General features: G+C 35.9%; 1 protein-coding gene and 1 long non-coding RNA gene across 2 annotated transcripts in view; one reads left to right on the top strand and one right to left on the bottom strand.

The window, feature by feature from the left end:
* Positions 1-10000, bottom strand: part of LOC144958023 (uncharacterized) — a 127957-nt gene that overhangs the window by 90196 nt on the left and 27761 nt on the right. The window lies entirely within an intron of this gene.
* LOC144958032 (uncharacterized) overlaps positions 1-10000 on the top strand; it is a 21054-nt gene that overhangs the window by 1816 nt on the left and 9238 nt on the right. Inside the window, exon 2 of the long non-coding RNA XR_013642314.1 lies at positions 9562-9634. This is a non-coding gene — a long non-coding RNA (uncharacterized LOC144958032). The remainder of the gene's footprint in view (positions 1-9561; positions 9635-10000) is intronic.

Genomic DNA, 10000 nt, shown 5'->3' with positions numbered 1-10000 from the left:
ATACTAACACATTTGCAAGAATAGTATCTAGTCATTGCTATTGCTAGATAGCTAGACTAGAATAGTTAGTGGGTCTGATATTACCATATATGATGGAACTTGGACTCTGAATATATAGGTATGCCCATAACATGGATCTGGTGTTGCTGATATGACTGTCAATCATATGGGACTAGTACTCTGAATTTGATCAAAATGATCTGAGATGTTACTGTTACAACAGTTACACTACACTCACCCAACTGCAACTCAATCACTCTAATTATCTCTGTGACTATGGGAGGGAATTATGGATCCATTGACTGAAAGGATTGTACTAGTAGTCTGAATATATAGTTTTGTCTCAATGATCTGAGAAGTAACTCTATTAATTAACTCTTGACTATGGAAGGGAACTATGGATCTGATTCTGATGCTACTCATTGACTGTAAAGAATGAACTATAGTATAATGTACTAATAGTAGTCATATTTTTTATGAATGGCGCATGTTTTTCTAGTTTTTCTCAGATGTCCCTCTATCAAAAGTTGTAAAACTTTGTGTCAACCTCCGAATCAATTTCTCTTAACTGAATAAAGATTTTGGCCCATATTGTGATGCCATATCACAAAAAAGATTTCTTCTTCACGACCTATAAAAATCTACTTTAAAACCCTGTCATAAAATTAGAGATTTTACTCTGCTAAAAATGTAAACATTTTCGCACCACAAAGTAAGATGAATTCATCGTTTTTCAAAATAATCTTGTGACACGGTAGTTCCGGCTAGTGGTTATGAGTTCACATCATACTATTTTCCAAATAAAAGCAACACACATTAACTGTTATAAAGTAACAACTAATGTAGTTTGCATCCCATTTTGACTTTGTAATTTATTGCTTTTTATTTACAACACGTCGCAATTACCGAAGACTGATATTAAATTTCTAGCTTTAACTCATTTGAACTAGATAGTGATTGAATACTCAAAATTGTCAAATTAACAATGAATGTTTACATTTAACTTTGAAAAATTGTATCTATGCATGAACGTTTCACACAGCATTTTAAGTTTTCTTTTAAATCTATAAGCTCTTAAACAATACGATATGATACAGAATCCCTATCTGTTCCTCTCTCGTAAAGCTGCGAAAAGAAGTCCACTTTTATCTATCGATAAGTCGTTAATTAAAGAGGACAGCTATGGAATTGAAATTTCACAATCAACCCTCAGTTTTGCATGTTATTGTTGTTGAACACGAGCACATATTTGTGGAAACACTGTATCATAAATTGATGAATCTCTACTTTTTACTGGTCTACATTAAATTTATGTTATCCTCTTTGGCATAAATAACAAGCTATTTCTCAAAACTTTGAACTCAAAATAATGTTGGAAGTGCGTAATGTTCACTTTTATTTGTATTCATCAAACACGTATATTGATTGTTATAAAATGTAAACTTGTCTGTCGTTCCTTCATATTCAGATTCTGTACGAATATCGTATAAGTTTCAATTAACTGAACATTCCATTTTAGCAAATTCTTTCAAAATGGATAAGCGGAAAATCATATTTTTGACACTATAATCATATTTGGGTTCCGATCCTTACTAGTTGTCGATTTTAATATAGCTGTAATAAGCGAAATACTTTCCTATTGTTTCAAAATTCGTGAAAAGATATATTTTATTTGAACAAAATGATCCAGAGGTTCATACAAATTTTTGCAGCTGTACATTGTGAACAGCTGAGAAAAAGAAGAAAAAGGCACGCCCCTTTTAAAAATCCGACTATTGTACTCTGAATATATAGTTCTGTCTCATTGATCTGAATATGTTACTTTATTAACTCTGTGACTATGGAATGGAATGGAACTATGAACCTTATGCTACTCCATTGACTATATGGAATGAACCAGTACTGCGAATGTTTTGCCTCACATGAACTTTTGCCTCTTGTGGGTCTGACGTTCATGGACGTGATTTGTTAGCAAATTCAAGATGGGGAAAATTGTGGTGTTGCGAATTGTAATGGTAACTACAAGAGGAACCAGAACGGGAAACATAGTACTCCCTCCTCATGATGATATTGAACCACAACCGACAGAATTTGTTATTTGTGAAAGACGTTGGTATGCTGGTGTTCCAATGAAAATTCTACCTGGCAGACCGATCGTCCCTTATAGGGATGAAATAGTGTTCAAAAATTTTAAAAATTAATAAATTCGAGAGATCCTAATTACAATTACGATATGTGTAGCGCATCCCTTAGTAGATATTTTGGTATTCATCTTTTTCTTGGGATCATCCTCCGCAGATTACCTCCCTTTATTGATATTTTACATCTCCTTTCCCCTTCATCTAATTGTTCACCCTCATCTTCATCATCAATTTACATGTACATTCATTAATCAAGCTTCTAAAGAAATCATCCTGAATCAATCACTATAAGGTCAGTTTTTAGAATATCTAACTACTCATTCTTTCCGTTTCATGGCTACTCTTATTCACTGCTGATAATAGTAATCATTAAATTTAAATATTTTTTGGACCCAGAATTCACAATCATTTTCTAAAATGGTAGATCTTGCCGTATAATGCCCCTGCTGTTATTTTGGTTTGAATTTTCTAGATTTTTAGTTGGCCCCCACTAGCGGGAGCTGACAATTCCATATGTCAGTCCTTTCAGTATAGTTGGTTAGAGCATATACAAATATATCACAACAACATTGTAAGAAGAAGGACAGAATACTATAACTGAAATATGGAAAGTAAGGAACAAAGTTTTCTTACAAAGAGTTCATCCATGCCACTCTGATATTTGTAGTCACAATTACACTTTTAAACAATGGACTTAATGAATAATAACTAATCAAGCTGTAACTAAAGTCAATTAGCTTATAACAATGGGGAGCAACTCTTTCCTGGCGTAACTCGCTGTATCGGTCCATAACAATAGTATTATCTATTATGGCCAATTCTATTCGCAGTAGTACAGCGAATAGTAGATTGGGTTCATATTCATTATTCGCGGAAGTACAGAAAATAGTAGATATTCAATTCAGGTATTTGCAGTAGTACCGCAAATGCGGTTTCATTCTGTATTTACAGTAGTAGTCTACGAGCCTGGAGATTTATTGTACAGAGGATTGGGCGAAAAAATATAAATAAACTACATTATTTTCATTGTTTATATATTTATTTGAACTATTATTATTATTATTATTATTATTATTATTATTATTATTATTATTATTATTATTATTATTATTATTATTATTATCATTATTATTATTATTATTATTATTATTATTATTATTATTATTATTATTATTATGCATTTCACTGACGATGACGATGTGTCTGTTGTTGTGTAGTGATGGTGGTGCTGATGTGGTTGTTGTGATTGTGGTGGTGGTGGTGGTGATGATGAAGTAATAGTTGTAGTGATGATGACTATAAGGATAAAGATAATATGTAATGGTGGTGGCGGTTTCTGTAGATTTGATAATGATTTGGTAGTTGTGGTATTGGTAGTAGTAATGATGATGATGTGATGGTGGTAACGATGATGACGACGAGGAGGAGGAGATGATGTAAAGGTGGTGGTGGTTGCTATAGCTTTGATAACGATGTGGAGGTTGCTGTGGTAGTAGTAGTAATGATGATGTGGTGATGGCTTTAGTAGTACAGGTAGTTTATTGATGGTAACTTCTATTATTTGCCGGAGCACTGAAAAATGAGTCATAAGGAACGGCGGGTGTGTGTGGGTGTGAGAGAGACAGATAGATAGATAGATAGATAGATAGAGAGAGAGGGAGAGAGAGAGTGAGAGAGAGAGAGAGAGAGAGAGAGAGAGAGAGAGAGAGAGAGAGAGAGAGAGAGAGAGAGAGAGAGAGGGGTATTCCTGGAACTTTATAAAATATATTTAACTAACAGTAAATAATACAATAAACGTTGACGGAACTATTCTGATTAAAGTAATCTGACAGATAAGCTGATAGATTTCAAGATGTGTGCGAGTGATCAAGTCGGAGAGGTGGGGACGGAGAAATTGTCATGGATTGAATTGGAGTAAAAATAAAACAAAATACGATCTTGTAAAAGTTTCAGACATGAAGGAAAAGTTGAAACGTTCAAAATCAAAATTCTCAGTCACACAAAATGTTTCAATCATCCTTCCTCTTCTTTCTTTCTTAAACTGACACACTCTCATTCATCTTCAAGCCATTTGACAACACGCCATTTTCAACAGAAAACACAGTGTGTTTAGTAAGGGGACAAAGACGAATTTTTGGAGACGGGAGAGCGCTTCTACTACTACAAATAGTTAAATCACTATTACTCTAATACTACAGCGAATAAGTACTTCGTATTATTATTATTTGCCAATCTTATGGCAGGCAGGACGACAATGTAATCAAAACGTTTAAAAACAACCATCTTCAATTTTTGATGAGTTATTTATCAATCCACACATTTGCATAATGTCTACACCTAGGTGAACAGTATGTAAGAGCTCCATGGTCTACACTAAACAAACATAAAATATTGATCTGAAAAATAAGCCGTAACAAATAGATCTCTTAATCCAACTGTTTGTAATTCCTCACGTTAAAGGATGTGTCGTTGTTTTGTCGTCGTTGTCGTCGTCGTCATCATCATCATCAATATCATCATCATCATCATCATCATCAACATAATCTTCATCAACGCCACCATCTATTATTATTACTACTACTACTACTACTACTACTACTACTACTACTACTACTACTACTACTACTAATACTACTACTACTACTACTACTACTACTACTACTACTACTACTACTACTACTACTATCTTCTTCTTCTTCTTCTTCTACTAGTACTACTACTATACTACTACTACTACTACTACTATACTACTACTACTACTACTACTACTACTACTACTACTACTACTAGTAGTAGTAGTTAGTAGTAGTAGTAGTAGTAGTAGTAGTAGTAGTAGTAGTAGTAGTAGTAGTAGTAGTAGTAGTAGTAGTAGTAGTAGTAGTAGTAGTAGTAGTAGCAGTAGCAGTAGTAGTAGTAGTAGTAGTAGTAGTAGTAGTAGTAGTAGTAGTAGTAGTAGTAGTAGTAGTAGTAGTAGTAGTAGTAGTAGTAGTAGTAGTAGTAGTAGTAGTAGTAGTAGTAGCAGTAATAGTAGCAATAGTAGTAGTAGCAATAGTAGTAGTAGTAGTAGTAGTAGTAGGAGGAGGAGGAGGAGGAGGAGGAGGAGTAGGAGTAGTAGTAGTAGTAGTAGTAGTAGTAGTAGTAGTAGTAGCAGCAGCAGCAGCAGCAGTAGTAGTAGTAGTAGTAGTAGTAGTAGTAGTAGTAGTAGTAGTAGTAGTAGTAGTAGTAGTACCAACGATATACATTCACAAACACTTTGACCTCAAACTTTCCCTTTCTCTCTCTATTACCCTCTCACACACACACTCTCTCTCTCTCTCTCTCTCTCTCTCTCTCTCTCTCTCTCTCTTTCTTTCTTTCATTTTTTTTTCTTTCCCTCTTTCTCTCCGTGTTTTAAAAACTGTTTACATAACAGAATCGCAGCCACACGTCTTAATTAGTGTTGTCTCGAGCTACACCCTAACCCTATTTACTTTGCGTAGGTGTTAAATGTAAAGTGGGGTTCTGTTAGGTAGTGATTTTAGGTCAAATGTATTTACTTTACCCTTAATGTTTATCACGGACTGAGGCTCTGTTTAGGATCACTTAGCAATAATTTAATATGTGACCCTCCGCCTCGAAACGGTATTAAGTCGGATTCTTCAATTTTGGGTTTTTAGTACTCAATCATTGCTTATTTTATGCTTTAAAATTTGATATCGAATTGATAAAATTCGGATTATTCATTGCCGAGATATGATCGTTTCAAGTTGGGAATGTGTAAAAACCAAGTTCTGAGAAAATCGACTTTGAAGTGAGGCACCGTTTTCATTCACAGTCAAATCAATGGGCAAAGATAACTCCTTAGATACGGGCATTGAAAATTTGACGAGAATAGTAAAATTTGCAGAGACGCCAATTTTCAATTTGACTCACAGGAATTTCAGACACCACTCGGAGGATTTCAATGCCGAAAGAGGAATTTCCGCACAAAAAAGGGAATTGGGATGGTATTTGGTATTGTGTTTAAATATTGTATAGATAACTGATTAGAACTATATTATGATATATAAACATATTGCCGAATACAACCCTAAAGTTTCCTTATTTCCAATGATGTAAAATTCCAAAACCTAATGGTAGTGATTGTAGTAATGGTGGTAGTGAGGATGATGTGGTGTTGGTGGTAGTAGTAGTAGTAGTAGTAGTAGTAGTAGTAGTAGTAGTAGTAGTAGTAGTAGTAGTAGTAGTAGTAGTAGTAGTAGTAGTAGTAGTAGTAGTAGTAGTAGTAGTAGTAGTAGTAGTAGTAGTAGTAGTAGTAGTAGTAGTAGTAGTACTAGTAGTAGTAGTAGTAGTACTAGTAGTAGTAGTAGTTGTTGTAGTAGTAGTAGTTGTAGTAGTAGTAGTAGTAGTTGTAGTAGTAGTAGTAGTAGTTGTAGTAGTAGTAGTAGTAGTAGTAGTAGTAGTAGTAGTCGTAGTCGTAGTAGTAGTAGTCGTAGTCGTAGTCGTAGTAGTAGTAGTAGTAGTAGTCGTAGTCGTAGTAGTAGTCGTAGTCGTAGTAGTAGTAGTAGTAGTAGTAGTAGTAGTAGTAGTAGTAGTAGTAGTAGTAGTAGTAGTAGTAGTAGTAGTAGTAGTAGTAGTAGTAGTAGTAGTAGTAGTAGTAGTAGTAGTAGTGTAGTAGTAGTAGTAGTAGTAGTAGTAGTAGTAGTAGTAGTATGTAGTAGTAGTAGTAGTAGTAGTTAGTAGTAGTAGTAGTAGTAGTAGTAGTAGTAGTAGTAGTAGTAGTAGTAGTAGTAGTAGTAGTATAGTAGTAGTAGTAGTAGTAGTAGTAGTAGTAGTAGTAGTAGTAGTAGTAGTAGTAGTAGTAGTAGTAGTAGTAGTAGTGGTAGTAGTGGTAGTAGTAGTAGTAGTTAGTAGTAGTAGTAGTAGTTAGTAGTAGTAGTAGTAGTAGTAGTAGTAGTAGTAGTAGTAGTAGTAGTAGTAGTAGTAGCAGTAGCAGCAGTAGTAGTAGTAGTAGTAGTAGTAGTAGTAGTAGTAGTAGTAGTAGTAGTAGTAGTAGTAGTAGTGTAGTAGAGTAGCAGCAGTAGCAGTAGGAGTAGTATAGTAGTAGTAGTAGTAGTAGTAGTAGTAGTAGTAGTAGTAGTAGTAGTAGCAGTAGCAGTAGCAGTAGGTGTAGAGTAGTAGTAGTAGTAGTAGTAGTAGTTAGTATGTAGTAGTAGTAGTAGTAATAGTAGTGGTGGTAGTGATGATGATGTGGTGGTGGTAGTGGTTCTAGTTGTAGTTGTAGGCAGTAGTTGTAGTAATAATTATGATGTGGTGGTGGTTGTAGTAGTTGTGGTAGTGATGATGATGTGGTGGTTGTAGTAGTAGTGGTAATGATGTGATGGTGGTGGTTGAAGTTGTAGTGGTAGTGCAGATGTGGTGGTGGTGGTGGTTGATTGTTTTTTGTTTTTAGGTGTTTAACGGCGCTTTCGACACTATTTAGGTCATTTAAGCGCCCGTTTCTGTCTTTCATCAATCTTTTATCGGCCCGAGGGGCCACAGCTGATCAAAACGTGTACTGTTGTAATAAAATCTTTATAAAATCATAATAGTTACATGTTTGTTAAGTAAAAATATCTATTTACAATTTCTGCATGAGTTCACATTCCTGCAGATACTTTAAAATTGTAAGCGGATCGACCGACTGGAACAGAGACTTCAAGTCTCTGTTATCATAATGTTGTGACCTTATCTGTTCTAATTCTGTACATTCAATTAAAATGTGTTGAACTGTCAGGTCACAGTTACATGTTCTGCAGAGGGGTTTTTCATCCCTCTCCAGAAGGAAACGGTGAGTGAGGGCAGTATGTCCGATCCGGAGTCGAGTTATTTTTACCTCGTCTCTTCTTTTTCGCCCCGAGTTGGGTCTGGGGCCGAGGTCACTTTTAATTTGTTTTAATTTGTTATGTACATCTCGACTCCAGGATCGTTCCCATTCCTTTCGGACATGTTTTTTTATATTGATCTTTAAATCCGCGTGTGGGATTTTACTGCCCTCTTGTAATTCTTGGCTCACAGCCTCTTTTGCCAGTCGATCCGCTTCTTCGTTCCCCTGGATACCCACATGACTAGGTACCCAGAGAAAACAAACTTTCTTTTTCTTAATAAATAATTTATTTGCACCTTCCAAGATACTTATGAGTCTTGGATCGGTGCAATAAAAATTTGAGATCCCCTTAAGTACGGACAGCGAGTCAGACAAGATCAAGAATTTATTTTTATTCGATCTCTCAGCCAAACGGAGAGCATTTAGGATTGCTCTCGATTCAGCTGTAAAGATCGAAACATTTCTATCCAGGCGAAGTGATCCTGTGCCTTCCGATGAGTGATAGGCACATCCTACTGCATCTGCGCTCTTTGAACCATCCGTAAATAAGTGAGTATGGTTTTTGTATGTTTGTAATATTGCTTTTAGTGTCTGTTTGTAAATATGTGGGTCTGTTTGTGATTTTTCCAGTTTTGTTAGGTCCAAATTTATGTTTGGTCTATGTATGGACCATGGTGGTGTCTTTGCCTGGACGTGTGGATGTATCCTATCTAGACTGATGTTCATGTCTGCGATGTCTTTTTTTATTCTGCAACCTAATGGTGGTGTCATTTTTGGGTGCTTGCGAAATTTTTCTTCTAGTGTCCTATCCGTGTAGTGTACATGTTTGTGTGCTGGGTTGTCGTGCAGCGATGTGACCTTAGTAACATACTGGAGAGCCAGTTTTTTCCTCCTGAGATGGAGAGGTGGCTCATCTGCCTCACATAAAGGCTTGCCACTGGAGAAGTGCGGAAAGCCCCGAGTGCCAAGCGCAGTCCCTGATGATGAATTGGGTCCAGCATGCCTAAGTAGGATGGTTTTGCAGAGCCGTATACAAAAGATGCGTAGTCCAGTTTTGATCGAATAAGGGTTCGGTATATCTTTAGAAGAGTGTTTGTGTCCGAACCCCATTCCATGCTCGACAGAACTCTCATTATTCTCATTGCTTTCATGCATCGCAGTCTGAGATCTTTGATATGGGCAAGGGTGGTGGTTGAAGTTGTAGTGGTAGTGCAGATGTGGTGGTGGTGGTGGTTGTAGTAGTTGTGGTAGTGAAGATGTAGTGGTGGTGGTGGTGGTGGTGGTAGTAGAAGTGGTCGTGATGAAAATGTGGTGATGTGGTAGTTGTTGTAATAGTGGTGGTAGGGATGGTGATGTGGTGGTTGTAGCAGTAGTGGTGGGAACGGTGATGTGGTAACAAATGTGACGATATTACTCTAGATGGTAAGGAGAGGGTTAAGATCAATTGGGAGAGGGTTAATATTATTTGGTCCACTTTGCAGTTTATATCAATTGGTCCACTTAGTGGATGTAACACGCTTTATTTTACTACTTAAACGACTGCTTGAGTTAGTTTTGAGTTATTCTACTCTGCAGATATCAAGACTACTTGAGTTAGTTTGAGTTATTCTACTCTACAGAAATCAAGATGAAAGTTTTTAGCATTCTGGTGAGTATACTAATACATATACTAATACTAATGATGATAATGTTGTTGATGATGAAGATGATGACGATGATGATAGAAGATTTTATCAAAGTCATTATGTTGTTTATGTTCCGAGTTACTTGCTTGTTCGGGACAGAAATTCTATCAACTGGGATCCAACAACGGTACAGGAATATTACTACATTACCGTATATTACCAAATGTTATGCTGTTTGTGATCATTTTCCTGGTGCGTGGACTAACATTAACGTATCTAGATATAACAAATGTGCTATTTTTTCTCGCAAAAAATATACTTGTTGTGTGTAATCACATAACGCTATTTATTTTTTTGTTGTTTTTTTTTTTTTTTAAAGAAATTGTTTT

Source organism: Berghia stephanieae, chromosome 12, assembly GCF_034508935.2.
Source record: "Berghia stephanieae isolate SIO BIC M18660-M18661 chromosome 12, UCSD_Bste_1.3, whole genome shotgun sequence".
Taxonomy (NCBI): domain Eukaryota; kingdom Metazoa; phylum Mollusca; class Gastropoda; order Nudibranchia; family Aeolidiidae; genus Berghia; species Berghia stephanieae.
Note: the sequence above shows the minus strand (reverse complement) of the source record. Positions and strands in the feature narration are given on the sequence as shown.